Genomic DNA, 15,485 nt, shown 5'->3' on the forward strand with positions numbered 1-15,485 from the left:
CGAGAGGTCACCGGTCACCGATCGCAGGACCGGCTAGTGGGGAGGAGAGCTGTGGGGCGGACCCGGGGCCCTATTTCATGGGGCGTCGCGAGCGGTCACTGCCGCGTTCGCGAGCTGACGTCATAGAATGTGGCCATCTTGCTTATGATGTCATGCGACTTTGGAGTTGGGAGTTGGGACACAATCATGACTTTTCATTAGCTCTCCAATAGCGTCAACGTAAACTGCTAGAATTATGACCTCAACTTATATCAGAACGTCCGAATTTGATGACGTTTCCATGGAAATTGAAAGTGCCAATAGTGCTGCTGAGCGCTAGTAGCGATCTAGCGCTTACTGGCGTGCCCTGAAAAGGACCCTGGGGCTGTTTGACGAACCCCGGGGCTGTGCGACTGTGGGAGGCCGGCTGTGGAGACTGTAACTGTGGAAGCCGGCTGTGGAGACTGTAACTGTGGAAGCCGGCTGTGGAGACTGTAACTGTGGAAGCCGGCTGTGGAGACTGTAACTGCCGAGACCGGCTGTGGAGACTGTAACTTTGGAGGCCGGCTATGGAGACTGTAACTTTGGAGGCCGACTGTGGATACTATAACTGTGGAGGCCGGCTGTGGAGACTGCAGCTGTGGAGGCCGACTGTGGATACTGTAACTGTGGATGCCGGCTGTGGAGGCCGGCTGTGACTGATGGGCGGCTGTGGAGGCCAGCTGTGACTGTGGAGGCCAGCTGTGACTGTGGGACCAGCTGTGACTGATAGACAGCTGTGGGACCAGCTGTGATTGATGCCCGACTGTTGCCACCCCCCCCCCCCGCGCCATTTCGTTCCTGTTGGAGATAGAGCTTAGCGGTAAAGGCCAAAAAGATTCTTTGGGAAGAGACGAATCCAATGATACCCAGTTTTACCTTCTCAGATCAGTCATTGACCTTCCAGGTCAGGTCAAACTAAAAAATGTTGCTGCTTTGGGTCACCGTTGGATATCAAGTGCGCTGCTTAGCATATACCGATGACGATGCTGTTTTCTGGTGCCAAGCCAGCTAGAAGCTCTTTGTCACACTATCCGACCAGATTTTTGCTGCTGAGGTCATTTCAGGTCAAGTTAGGTCAAGGTCAATTATATGTGTTTGTATGTATGTGTGTGTGTCTGTGTGTATACTGATGTGTGCACCGATTGTTTTTGTGTCCATATTACATGAAATGATGATCTGAGAAGCTTTTATCAAAAATGCAGTCAAAAAACCTCACAAAAAGTAAATTCAGCTTGCCTGAAACGCAATTATCTTAGATGACATAGGTTGATCTTGACCCTGACCTTGACATCTGTACATCGTCGAACATGTTCCATGATAGGTGGGATGTAAGACTGGCAAAAAAGGCCGAAATCAAGGTGTCAAAAGTTCACAAGGCCCATGGCAAACGCAAGAAGCTGAGAATTGGCCATTTGGGTCATGACATGACCTGAAAAACAAGGTCATATCTCCGAAACCAAAAATCACAGAAACTTGAAATTTTCAGTGGACATCAAGAAAGGATAGAGGAGCAGCTATACGAAAAATCAGCCTTCTAGCTCTAAAAATGTTGAGTCAGTCTGTGGATGCCGGCTGTGGAGGCCGGCTGTGACTGATGGACGGCTGTGGAGGCCAGCTGTGACTGTGGAGGCCAGCTGTGACTGTGGGACCAGCTGTGACTGATAGACGGCTGTGGGACCAGCTGTGACTGATGGACGGCTGTGGGACCAGCTGTGACTGATGGACGGCTGTGTGACCAGCTGTGACTGATGGCCGGCTGTGGCGGCCAGCTGTGGGGTCAGCTGTGAAGGTCGGCGGCGGGTGTTGGCCGATGACCCATCGACAGCCGCCGGCGCCGATGGCACTGGCGCCTCACGCCGCGCTGTTACATGGTTCCATCAGGCGCCGGCGGCTCTGTGTCATCAGCCGCCTGCTGCCCCAAAGTGCAGCTGCCCTGTAATGTCGTCGGGCAGAGCGCGGAGCCGACGGGGAGAGTGCCGAGAGCAGCGCATTCCGGGGCAGCGAGGCGTGGTTCCCATCCCACTCAGTCGATGGATGCGCCCTGCGGGCACTGTCACGGAAGAAATGCAGACAAATGATTCGTGCCGGGCGAAGAACATAGTCACCGCCGCACTGACTGATGTTTGATGTCTACCAAAGTCTACCAAAGAGTGACGAGGGATGAAGAAGACTCATGAATAAATAACTTGACGGAAGCAGGAAACAAAGCACTGACTGCCCGACAGCAGGTAGGTCTATTGCCTCTTATCGACGCATCACAGCCTGTACTATTCGCTGATCTGCTGCCATACACACTCAAAGCAGTGTCAAAGCCATTTGTATGTGTATCTGCCGAATAATAGACCACCAACGGCTCCTTAAGAGTTTGAAAATAAGGAAATTCACGAGTCATTAGACTTCAATGGGGCCGCTCCAAGGCCGCATCTTTGTGGCTGGAAGACGCCGGTGGTAACATATTCCTCCAAGGACGGACGAGCCGGGCAGGCCACCCCTGGCGCAGATGTGTGGTGTATTGTGTGCTGGATTATCAACAGAGCGGCCTGCTACAGGCAGCGTTTTATCCCGCTCGGGCCATTCAGCTCACCGGGCTGGGACCTAGCAAAACAATGGAACACTTAGTGGTGACGAAAATGTAGACATGCACAGCGCTGGAAACGGTGTCAAAAATAGTTCTATGTGCATCAGAATCAAGTAGTTACATTATCAGTAATATCATACACACCTCATGCATGTAGCGGGGTAGTCGTTTTAAATGACTCAATTTTCATTTGAAAGTCAAAACTTTGTGAAATACATGCAAACGGCATCGTAGGCTGGTGCGTAGCGCGTGCATGACTTTTCATATAACAGTTATGACAATAGCTTTGTGTTTATGCTGTAGTTTGAACATTGGCCTATAGAAGGCCAATGCCAATGTTATAACATGTGTCAGTGGGTTCTGACGTCTAAGATGAGGTCATTCATCGTGATGCTAAATGGGCGATCACATAATGTGGCGCATGGCGTCTCATTTCCCCTTTTCGACTGCTGACAATGTCCGGCTGACAGTTGTGCCAACATGACTGTTAGAGTGTTATAACATACAGCCCCACCAATCCATGTGACATTTGACCAGAGCTCGGAGAAAGTTGCCTGGCGCGGTGACCTTTGGTCAGTACTTATAGCCTGGTGCTAAGTGCCATCCGGTCGCGCAGAAGCGTGATAGGTTTTGACTCTTCCCACTTATTGGCTCACGTTCCATCACAACAGTCGAGTTGGTATCAGGCTGAGGCCAGAGAACCGACCATCCCCGTCCTGTTGATCGAGTCTGATCCAGTCACGGACAGGCAGATAATGGTGTATGGTAGAGGGGGCGGAGGGTGCCAGGAAGGTTAAAGGGACTATCCCACCTTTAACATGGGGTTTGAGTTGAGATAGCCAAGTTTGCGGCGAGGTTCAGAAACCACTTTCTATCTAGGTGGCAACCCCCGCGGCCTCTTGGTGTTGAAGAAATTCGTTCCCTTCATTTGAAAAGGGGCCTTGTACAAGGCCCTATCTTCAACATGGAGCGACCGTTAGTGTGACGTCACCTCGTTTAGTCATTCTGATTTAAATGGGTTTGTTCGTTGAAAAATCGCTTAAAACTTGGTCTGAACTTTGTTGTGGTGCCTACAGAGTAAAAAGAATCAGCTTTATGACAGTAATGTGGCCTGGGGAAGGTGGTAATTTTGGGCTGTGACGTCACATATTTGAAAGTTTGTGTTTGGAATATGGGAAGCCTAAGATGTTTAATGAAAAAAAATAAATGCCAGAACCGTGTTCCTGGTCATCCAATCTATAAAGTCGGGCACAATTTAACTGGTTTTAACAACATTTTAGAAGGTGGGATAGTCCCTTTAACTAGTGTGGCGAAAGTGCACATTATGAAGCCGCACCAAAGACAGTTAAGCTTACGTGCTTCCTAAAACTTGGGCTATAGGAATATTCAGGTGAATATTCGTCAGGAATTAGCCAGAAGCCAGAATAAGTTATCACACGCAAGGCACACATACATATATGTAAAAGTTCGATCTAACAAAACTACAATGTTTTTCCTGACTGGGTAAATAATTGGTGTGTTGAACGCATCGTTCTGTTCCGGTCTTATCTCCTCATACGGTTATGGCTCTCATGTCATCCGGCCTCCGGCATTCCTCAGACATTCTCTCTCTCTCTCTCTCTCTCTCTCTCTCTCTCTCTCTCTCTCTCTCTCTCTCTCTCTCTCTCTCTCTCTCTCTCTCTCTCTCTCTCTCTCTCTCTCTCTCTCTCTCTCTCTCTCTCTCTCTCTCTCTCTCTCTCTCTCTCTCTCTCTCTCTCTCTCTCTCTCTCTCTCTCTCTCTCTCTCTCTCTCTCTCTCTCTCTCTCCTCTCTCTCTCTCTCTCTCTCTCTCTCTCTCTCTCTCTCTCTCTCTCTCTCTCTCTCTCTCTCTCTCTCTCTCTCTCTCTCTCTCTCTCTCTCTCTCTCTCTCTCTCTCTCTCTCTCTCTCTCTCTCTCTCTCTCTCTCTCTCTCTCTCTCTCTCTCTCTCTCTCTCTCTCTCTCTCTCTCTCTCTCTCTCTCTCTCTCTCTCTCTCTCTCCTCTCTCTCTCTCTCTCTCTCTCTCTCTCTCTCTCTCTCTCTCTCTCTCTCTCTCTCTCTCTCTCTCTCTCTCTCTCTCTCTCTCTCTCTCTCTCTCTCTCTCTCTCTCTCTCTCTCTCTCTCTCTCTCTCTCTCTCTCTCTCTCTCTCTCTCTCTCTCTCTCTCTCTCTCTCTCTCTCTCTCTCTCTCTCTCTCTCTCTCTCTCTCTCTCTCTCTCTCTCTCTCTCTCTCTCTCTCTCTCTCTCTCTCTCTCTCTCTCTCTCTCTCTCTCTCTCTCTCTCTCTCTCTCTCTCTCTCTCTCTCTCTCTCTCTCTCTCTCTCTCTCTCTCTCTCTCTCTCTCTCTCTCTCTCTCTCTCTCTCTCTCTCTCTCTCTCTCTCTCTCTCTCTCTCTCTCTCTCTCTCTCTCTCTCTCTCTCTCTCTCTCTCTCTCTCTCTCTCTCTCTCTCTCTCTCTCTCTCTCCGTTTGTCGACACCTCCGGCCGTTAGCCATCTCCTGTTCATTTGCTCACTTCTCACTGCTCACTGCTCACCCAGCTCAGTGTCCGGCAGCTCCCCGTCTCCGTCCCCTGCGGCCGCTCCCACCAGGCGTGTCGGTCACACCAAACCAACAATCTGAACTTCCGGTCTCACCGCCGGCCGCCGGCGGGCGCCGATCCTCGTCCGAAGGTACTTTGTTACCCGGGCCGCGCGGGTTAGACGTCCTCAACCCGTCCAAAGTTGCCATGACACTTGGGAATGTCTTTAGGCCGCGGCGGGTTAGACGTCCTCAACCCGTCGGAAGATCCATTCTACAGAGTCGTCATGGCACCTCGGACGACTCTGGCACCGCCAGAGTCGTCATGGCGGCATTATCCGGGAAACCTCCATACTTCAATGAATGTGCTGAGTTATCCGCCAGAAACTGCATGCCTTCGACGCGACTACTTGTGTTTCACATTTCCACTCTATGAGCGGCGGCGCAGGCTGGTTCTCACGCCTACACGCTGACTGGCGCCCTCTTCTCCCCGACGGTTTTCCGCCGCGGAGTTTTTGCTTGCCTTGGCTCCCAGGATCTTCCTTTTGAGGTAATGATTCGGGGTGTATCTCGAAGCAGCACTTCCTTAACTGTGCACAATTCGGGAGGTGAGATATTCGGAAGCCAGCCGTCTTCCTCAGATACCTATCCAGAGTCACGACTTCTTACTGGAGAGTGGAAGGGCTGTCACCCTCTGTCGTCGCTGCTCACAGCCTTCACCTGGTAACCGGACTGTAGAGTGTAGAGTATGCGACTCATGTTCTCCCCAACCTTAGTTCGGCAGTTTTAGAATAGGTTTCAACCCGATGTAGTGGTTCGCGATATTGATGAAAAGCGCCGCTGGTTCTGATGCATCGTATTCCGAAACATGGTGTCGTATTCTAGCACTTTTGAGAAGCAATCTCGAGCAGGATATGAGACTGTAACCCTGGCACTATAGGGAGTGGCATGCTGGCCATAAGCAGAAAGAGAGAGAGAGAGAGAGAGAGAGAGAGAGAGAGAAAAAAAAAAATAAAAATGCAAGGCACTAGGCAGTGGGTAAAGGTTCTAAGTTGATTTCATGTAATGTGATTTAGCCCGTTTACATGAGTCAGCAAATCTGACGTTTAGAACGATTTTTTTTCAAATTAGCGCAATGTGCGCAACTATCGACTCTGTCAGCTGTTCTGCGCGCGCTAAAATGATGATTGTAGTGTTGACATTTTTAATACTTTGAGAAGACTATTCAGGATAAGCATAACTTATTTGAAATAGGTATGCATAAACATTCTCAACATTTCGTTAGTTTCGTTAAATTTGCATTCAACAGGAAAACGTTATTCGTTGCGGAAGAGCCAAGTTGATGTCATTCGAAGTACTCGGCAACTGCCCAACTTTGCTGGTGCGCAGTTATTGCACAATGGATTTAGGGTGCTAATAATGGTTCTAGCCTCCATAAGTTAAGCTGTTGAGCATGCAATATTTAAAAATCTTGATTTAAGTAATATAAGGATATTACATAAATAGTTTTACTTATACGAATATACATACATATGCACCAGACTTTCAACTGTATGCACCGTGCGCCCTGTGCACTGCGTTGTTGCTAAACAGCGCTCTCTCCGAAATGCTCCCTGACGATTGCAGTATCTCGCCGGCAGCAGTGTTCAGCTGAACGCCGTGGTCTCAGTCACACACGGAGCTGTGTCACTTCTCAGCCGGCAGCCTCGGCTCTGAGGCGTCTGGATGGTGTTCTGTTCTGAAATAACCCGCGTTCCCTGCAGAGCACCCTGCCGCACTGCGAGGCTTCACCCCTTCGCCTTGAACCCTGCACGCCAGACGCACCGCTCACACTCACTAACACGCACCACAAATATACGTTCCGTGTGACGGGGTTGATAGAACGCGCCTCGGAGTGCCGGCGGCGCCGCCCGTCGCCTCCCATTCAGCCACCGTGGGGAGGGCTGGCGGGCGATCCCGGCACCAGCTGCGTGTCTGTAGCGATTCTGTTCAACAGCTGCACTGCCAGCGTCGGCCGCGAGGAACACGGCAAGTGCGGCGCAATAGAGTCTAGAGGTGATGACTGTCAATAACATAGCGCCTTATGAAGGCACGTGAGCCGTCTGTGAGCCGGAGGGAATGCCATCTGCCCCACAAAACACGAAGTTTTTATTTAATCAAACTGGCAAGCTCTCGCCTCGCAGGCCTAAGGCCCTCAATATTTGCCGTCATATTTTTTTGTAATTAATGCGACCTTTTCAAAACATCAAACTTATATCGCAATGCACATGTATTCACAATGCGCAAAACTGAATCCGTCTCTGCTGTAATGCTTTGGCCATGGCCGGACTTGGTATAGCTAAGCATATTGCATTGATTATTTTTCTCCGTGTAGGTAAACGTTGCCTACATTTATCTCCAATAGCTCGACCAACAGAATGTCTGTGATTATTTTACACTTAAAAAAGGAAAAGTATGGTAGCTTATGTACTGGTATGTTACCAACCATTTGAATGAACCATTTCCATTTCTCCTCTGTACCCGATAAACCATGACCTATTATTTCTGTCTGAAAAGTTTTACTTACTGTTTGCTCAAGGTATAGCTACTGCGTGCTAAGTACAAACAGCATTTAAGTATGAACCATAAGTTACCATCCCGTCACTATTAACATGTCGGTCTGGTTCACTGATTCATCCATAAATATATGTAGCTCGCTGGTTCTAGCCGCTATTGATATGAATATGTGATTTGATTGCCTCAGGGTACCTACATTAAAAAGCCCCCTCCAGTTTAGATGACGTGGCAGCTGCCGGGCTCGGCGAGCCAGGTGCGAGCTCGACACTTGGCGCAGCGCTGGAGTTGAACACTGAACACTGAACACTGAACAGTATGGCGCTCCTGAGCTCTCACAATTCAATGGCGCTGTTAAGCTCAATGTCGACGCAGGCCAAACACGACTCTATATCGCCGAGTCCATGGTGCATATTCAACTGCAATTAGTGCAGCACGACACAGACTGAGAGCGCACTGCGCGGTGATTGAACTTTATCTTGTTCATATGCTGCTGCTGATACAAATGTTAACGTACTATGAGGCAGGAGTTTTACGGGCATGACTGTGTGAGATTGTCCTTTGATCCCTTATCGGCAATATATGTTGTTTTCATTTTTAACAAACCATCACTACTCAACATCGAATTTACTGGCATAAATCGAATTTACCAATTTTATTGGAATTTTCAATAAATGCTTTTATAAGTTTTGTTCTAATTTCTAGACGGTTTTCACTGTAATAACTAACATTAATTACGTTTTCTTGTGCCATGAATGCTTGAAGGTAGGTACTCTCTACAAGCATAATAAGAACGCCGATCAAAGTCGCTATGATTCAAATTGATTTTAATTAAATATCAAATTGATTTTATGAGTTCACGTAGCTTCTTTGGATAATTATATTGTTGACATGAATATTGCATTTGTTTTGTTCTTTCGGTGTCCCACCTTCTCAAACCTCAAACCGGATCAGCCGCCGAAGAAAGCGGCCACATTCACCTTTTTGCCACCCCACGCTTCCCGCGTCCCCGCGCTGCGGTTGCCCACCGTGCCATGTGCATGTGTGTACCGCTCCCCTCCCCTCCCCCTCGGGTGTATCACGGACCGCGGGCCGGTCGTCAGCTGGTGGGGGGGGGCGCCGCTTGGGGGGGGGGGAGTCACGGTCGGCGGCGTCTGGCGGCCGCCCGTCACGGACTCCCAGTATCGACCGGGCGGCGGCGGCGGGCGGACGCGCTCGGGCCGGCTCCGCGGTGACGGTGTAGGTGTGTGTCGGGACGGGACGCGGAGAGGCGCCACGGGATCAGGGCACACGGAACAGGATCCGCTCACGGTGAGTCCAGTCAGCCGGTGGTGACGGGAGAGCGGCCTGTGGGAACGGCGCCCGCGAATTTTACCGTGAACTCCGTGGGTAGGTATGGTATCTCCGTGAGAGATTTCTGGTCGCGGGAGAAGAAAGTGTTTTTGTGGTCGGGTGGTTCCTGGTTGAGAGATAAGGTGCGAGTTGTGAGAGAAGTCCAGGAACATGGTTGCGAGATTGTCAAATCGCAGTCATTCATGCTTGCAATGTAACGATAGCCGCTGAAGCTTTGCGGGATAGTGAAAGGTGTCCAGATTGTGCTGCCTCTCATGTTGAAACAAAAGGGCTGAGTAGTTTCTCTGTCGTGAGATGCAGCCCAGTCCGCTTCCGGAGGAGGTTGAAGCTGCTGAGTAGCGGGTCTTGGTCTGCCTCTGATCGCAGAACTGCGCTCGGTCAGGCTCGGCGACACGATCCCCCCCGGCGGGGCCGCCGTCAGTCTATCTCCCTCTCGTTAGCACGTTACCCGGTCTCCGCGGACCAGCTCCCATAAACAGTGATCAGTCAGCGTGATTTACCAGTGGGGCCCGTCCGACGGCGACAGACACGACTTCAGCGCGGTAAGCGAACATGACGACGTCTCTCCGGACAGGTTGGGAACAGATGAAGAGGCGGACAAAGTACCATGCTGGGTACGAAGGCACTGAGCTGAATCTACGGCTTCTTTCGGTTCTTCGTTTTCAATGAAACTGCGCCAAAATTTTGCTAGGACTCGACTCCGTGATTGAAATACGAGTATCAGACTGTCAAGCTTCGGTCGAAGGTTATTAATTAATTCTTCTCCGGTGGTCTCATGTCAAGAGTTGGCTAGCTCACAACGGCCGTTGCACTGAAGTCGAGCACATGGCTCAACTGATGATGAATCTTGTCTGTCTCTGCTGTCAAAAAATGAATCTTGTCTGTCTCTACTGTCAAAAAATGAATCGTGTCTGTCTTTGCTGTCAAAAAGTGTTTTGCGGAAGCTCATCAAACACTCAGCTATTTTTCTGCAGAGGCATGTCATGTTTTCAGTTTCCTGCACAGTGCACATTTTCAAATGTAAACAAAATCTTACAGTGCAGAGATAAAGATGCTCTGCAGTCTGCAGGGAGGACGTGACGTGATGTAGAAATTCTAGGCTCTCGCTATGTCAAGCAAGTCGTTGTTACAATTACATATTTGCATTCCTCCGGTTTGTTAAATCTCTAGAGGCATCCTTTTTTTATTTCATCATTCGGCTTACCTCATGCATTCTTACTTTCCAGGGATATGCATATAAGCAAGTATGTAAATGTATGTTTTTTTTTTTCCACCATTCCCTAATTTTGTCTGTCATGACCAGATGCATATCCCGTTATAAACAACCGCCCTCCACGCCACAACTGCTCTGGCCTGTTCCGTGAATAGTGGGACGCGCTGTTTTTACTCGTTTTGGGTAAACAAACAGCGAACATCGGAATACCTTCAGACGATAAACATTTGTGTGTATGTAGCCATAGATTCGTCTGGCGGTTGGTGCCTTCTTCGCTGACGGCACCAATTCGTGTCACTCGCATGCCATCCTATTCACAAAATCCCTCGACGTCGGCTGTTGAGCGACGAAATTATGATTGGTGACTTCAGCTTTCTAATAAACTCTGCAATTGAGTCCTCCCATTGTAAACCGCTTCCCTTGTGTGGCCAGTGTCCTCCGGCGCTGCGATCCTCTCTAACAGCGTCTCTTCCGTTTCCACTATCGTCTCCTCCACCTCCGCCACCGCCTCCGGCTCGTCTCCGCCAGCGTCTCCGTGCCCCCCTGCGGCGTCTCTCCCCGTCTCTGGCACCGCCGCTCACTCGGCACGGCCGTTCCCGGCCCATCACCCGTACCCGGCCCACTGTAAACCCGTCTCTCTGCGCGCCGCCCCGCCCCGACCCGCGGGCCCTCCTCGCCCTCTGAACGCGTCGGCGCGCTGCGTCGGCGCCCGATGGATTTAGGTCCGGCCACTGTGCCGACACGCAGCGAGATTGGAGCGACAAATGGCCAGAACGACCCATCGCTCTAAGCCGGCCGGAGCCGCGGCAGAATCGAGAGTATTTTTATCTAACGCGCCGGCAACGGAATTCGGAAACTGTTAGGTGTTAAATTTTAGACAACTGATATTATCCTCATAGCTGCCTTTTTGCAGGGTTTGCCTCTAGTTTTTTCTTCTTCTTTTAAGCTCACAGCTCGCGACCATTCATATATTTCTGACACTCGCTCCTCTCCCAGTAACACAGCTGCCCTCTGCCTCACACAGCCGCATACCGAAGCCGTTTCCTGTCGCGGCCCGACTACAAACGGCGCGGAACGGGCGCCCTTGAGCTGCGTCCGAGCCGAGGGGCGCCGGCTGGCACCCTGCCTGGACCCTGTCGTCGACCGGGGGAGGTGGCGAACGCACACGCGTGTGGTCCGCCGACCACCCAGAGGTGGTGAGCGCAGGATCATACCGGTGGGGTGGGTCTGACCCCCTACCAGTGGCCAGCGGGTCACTGACCGAGGCTCACGGCTCCCCTGATCCAGCTGAGACCGCTCTCAGCAGCTCGTAGCCCCCGGACGGGTCAGATTAGGGCAGCGATCTGCCGCGGCTCTGTACGCGCCAGCGGTCACCAATCGGCTTTTTCACGCCGCCAGTGGCCGCGCCGGAGTAATCAGTGTCGGTTCAGCTCCGGTGCCGGACGGGGTGAACCGTGAACCGTGAACCGTGAACCGTGAACCGTGAACCGAGTCAGCTGGACTGCCGAGAGGGGGCTGGCGGGGACCGGTGAGCGGAACACCTAATCCCTTCCTCGATTGGGAGCATGGCTGCTGTCAGAGGCATAGGTTTTCTTAAAATATCGCTTTCAGGTTAATTCCGCCCGCTTGCTTTTGAAACATTGAGACTGTCATTTCGAGCAGACGTGCTTTTTTGGCCTTCCTTGTTTTAAGAACCAGCTTAGGACTTAAGTCATAAAGGATAACGTTTCGTTTGTACGGGACCAAAATTTGACATATGACGAACTACTCGAACTGTACATATGAAGATACTTCTCGGGGTCAACATGAAGAACTAAAGATAATGCAATATCTGGTCCTCTTTTTTTGGTACTCTGTTTAGCCTTTTTCCGCTCCACTGTTGTGCGTTGAATTTAGTAATCCCATCGGGCGTGATGGGATGACGAGCTCATAACGCTGGCTTTGGTGGGGCTCGCTCGTGCAGTGGGGTCGGTAGTGAGACTGATTACTGCCCGGATAAGTAGCGGAACAGCGCTCCACGGCCCGGCCGTGAGGGACATTGTGAGTCATAGGATCGATCCGGCCATAACACTGCGGCCATGGGACCTATTCACTGTGCATACAGGTCTGGTCGCTCTGTGTGTATCACGTGCGGTCGACGTTCAAGCGAATTTGCCATTTTGTAAATATGATACTTTTTAGTTCAAAGAGTCTAGTTTTATATTGTCTTAGGAATCTTTTACTAACAATAATTCAATGAAGAAGACCTTAAATAACTTAATATTCCCTATGTATGTATTGTATGTATTTACGATCATGGGCGATCCACACATGACGTGGCGATTACTGCCCTCTCTACAATCCGTTTGATCCCAGCATACTTTTGTTCGAAATTAAGATGTTATTACTGTTTTTCGTAGCTGATTCTTATACCTATCAGTGCCCGCTGCCCGGGCAGTTTGGAGCTGAGGTCCGGTCCCAGCCGGCGTCTCTCAGCCATCGGTAGCGGTATCCCGGCGGACCACTGAACGGTCCCTTTACAGGCCAATCCGCCCGGCCCGGATGGGGTGTTTTATAGCGCGCCGGTGACCAAAATGGTGGCCCGGATAGGAGGGGTGGGCACCAGTGGCCCGGCAGCAGCCTGCCCAAAGTGTGAATTTGGGGCGATGTGGGATTTTATTGGCGTTTATATCCGCTAAACACACTGGTAGCGCTGGGTAACAAAGCCAGAAATGGGATTTTTCGGAAACGTATATTTTTTTTCAAGGGTGTCTGCATCTGGACCAAAAAGCCGCCTTTGGTGGTCCGTATTTTTGTCCTCTAGGAAATATAGAAGATAAAACTAAATTGTTTATGCTTCCAGAGATCAACTGGAATTATTCCCTTTTGCTAACTTCAGTGGGAGTTTTTCCACGAGTCCGTACGAAAACGATGTGTTCAAAACAGAGGCACTGCCCGAGTTTACTGCAGTAATTTATGAGCAAACGTCATCTTAACTAGATTTGCAGAACTTATTTACACATGTGCTGCCGTAATAGGATAACAGCGGAACGTAGTCCCGGACTGCAGCATAATGCTGTTCGGCGTCTGATGTATGAAGCCCGTGCATCTTGGGAACGGTTCGCGATAAACAGACGTCGAGACTCGGAATGCCCTGGATGTACGAAGCCTGCGCATCTATTCGACGCTGCCGTATTAGTTTCGGACCCCGTCATTCCGTTTCTCTTCTTGTTGAGAAGTTTGTTTGACCCTCGCTGATATAGCTGTTCACCAAATCCTCTGCTGTGTTCTGTTAGTTTGTGAAAATTCCCTCTTCCCCCATGTTCGACTCCCTCTCGCTGATGACGGCCCGAATGACGTCGGTGACGGCGGCCCTGGTGACGCCGTACACCACCCCGGTCGGCTCGACAGCACTCCTCGGGGAGCCGTAGTTCGCTCTCTGCTGCGGGGTCTCGGTCCGCCGCCCCACACTGCAACTATGTCTGAGGCGGGGGCTGCTGCTGGAGGTTTGTGGGCCGCCGATAGACCGCGCCGCCGACCGTTGCGAACATTACTCAGATCGCTGGAAGTGGCTGTGAAATGTTGCGGCAGTTTGATTTACATTTGTGGGATGCGGGCCGTCGATGGAGGAAATTCAGGGACGCTCGGATGGCGGTGCATTTTTGCAGTGTTGTGGGATGGCTCTGGACATGCTCTGAAATATTAGCGATACAAATCGCGCAATCCGTCGCTGAGATGCTGTCCATCATTCCATGTGTCCCCACAACGACCGATGTATATCGTGACCCTCCTTATGTACATATCGTCGCCGGGCCAATAGAGCTATCGCCGGCGGTTGTCGGATATGTAGGCTGGCAGGGGGGCGCGGGGGGCCACTCTCGCCGAGTAGATGGCTCGGCGGCAGGAAATGGCCAGCCATCGGCAGCATGACGCTGCCAGCTCCCATCGGATGGGCCGCCGGACACGAGATGATGCGACGATAAACCCGCGGCGGTTATATGAAATGCCGGCGGCCGTCCATTGCGGCCGGGCGTGCCCCGACTGACTATGGCTGCAGAGAGGGTCCCGGAGGCCAGAGCGGGCGGCTGCCGGCCGCATGGCAACTGGTGTCGGCGCCACAGACGGCCTTTTGTTCGGTAATTGATGTGATGGGGCTGTTGTCATATCAATACGGGAATGGCGAATGATAGATATGTTACAGTTAGTATGCGAAATCCGTTAGTTTGCAACGCAACTAGTTTCGTTGCAAACTACCTGACCGGCCAGGTAGTTTGCAACGAAACTAGTTCCGTTGCAAACTAACTGACCGTCCAGTTAGTTTGCAACCTAACTAGTTAGGATGCAAACTACCTAGTTACTTTGCAACGGAACTAGGTGTGTTGCAACGGAACTAGTTGTAATGCGAAATCGACGAGGCAGTGGCTCTATTTGTCGGTTATATTTAACTTTGATGTAAATTTTAACATCGGTTGTTAAAACAAAGCTGTGTTTTTCTAGCGGGTGACACTAGACATAAGAGTAGGACGGGTGGTCACATTCATGGATGAAACAGTGAATTAATCAGATTCGACTACATAATGTGACAATCACTATAGCGGATCCAGAGGAGGGGCAGTTCCGGGGGGCATTTTGCGATTTTGATTTTTTTTTTTTGCGACACACACACCAGTCACCACCGCCGCCGCACAGAACAGAACTGAACTGTATTGTCCCATGGCCCGTGGTCCGGGGTAAGCGTCCGATCAAGAATCTGTCTCAACGGCCGACTCCTGCGACTTGCCTAGCCAGGTGACCTAGCGGTGCCGGGCCATTCGGTAACAGCCAATGATCAAAGGGCAGGCTGCGTCACAGACTGATCGGTTGTGGAGGTAGGAGCTCGTCAGCGGCGCGGTTCTGGAATAGGGGAGACCCGGGAGATATGGGCCGGTTTTGTGTAAAGGCAATTTTCTTCCAGTGGGCAGTGGTTAGACCCGGTTTTCACACTGTGTACGTGAAATTGCTTTTCGCCTGCAAAGTGTGCCTGATATTAGGCATCTGGGACCAACTTCGAGATAACTTTCAATAAATCATGCGCTTTTTCGATCCATCAAAATACACCGGGAGGTATGGGCCGGTGCTATGTTTTATATTCTTTTCTCGACAATGAGAACAATACTCGTAGCTGGTATCTACCTTGATCTCTCTTAGAGCCACCGCATAAGCGGCCAACAGCTTACTTCATGGAGGTCACTTGGGCACATAAGTATTTTGGTAAACT

At 50.7% G+C, this 15,485-nt stretch overlaps 1 protein-coding gene across 3 annotated transcripts in view; it reads left to right on the top strand.

Moving 5' to 3' along the window:
• The window catches only part of LOC122387793 (transmembrane protein 198-like), a 97,143-nt gene that overhangs the window by 8,692 nt on the left and 72,966 nt on the right, over positions 1-15,485 (top strand). The window contains exon 1 of one of the 3 annotated variants that reach the window (XM_043378398.1): positions 8,864-8,994. The exons of the other annotated variants lie outside the window; for them this stretch is intronic. The gene's annotated coding sequence lies outside the window, so the exon portion shown is untranslated. Of the gene's footprint in view, positions 1-8,863; positions 8,995-15,485 lie in introns of those variants that run through there. 3 annotated transcript variants of the gene reach the window in all.

This window comes from Amphibalanus amphitrite, unplaced genomic scaffold (assembly GCF_019059575.1).
Source record: "Amphibalanus amphitrite isolate SeventyFive unplaced genomic scaffold, NRLGWU_Aamphi_draft 000001F_arrow, whole genome shotgun sequence".
Classification (NCBI taxonomy): Eukaryota; Metazoa; Arthropoda; class Thecostraca; order Balanomorpha; family Balanidae; genus Amphibalanus; species Amphibalanus amphitrite.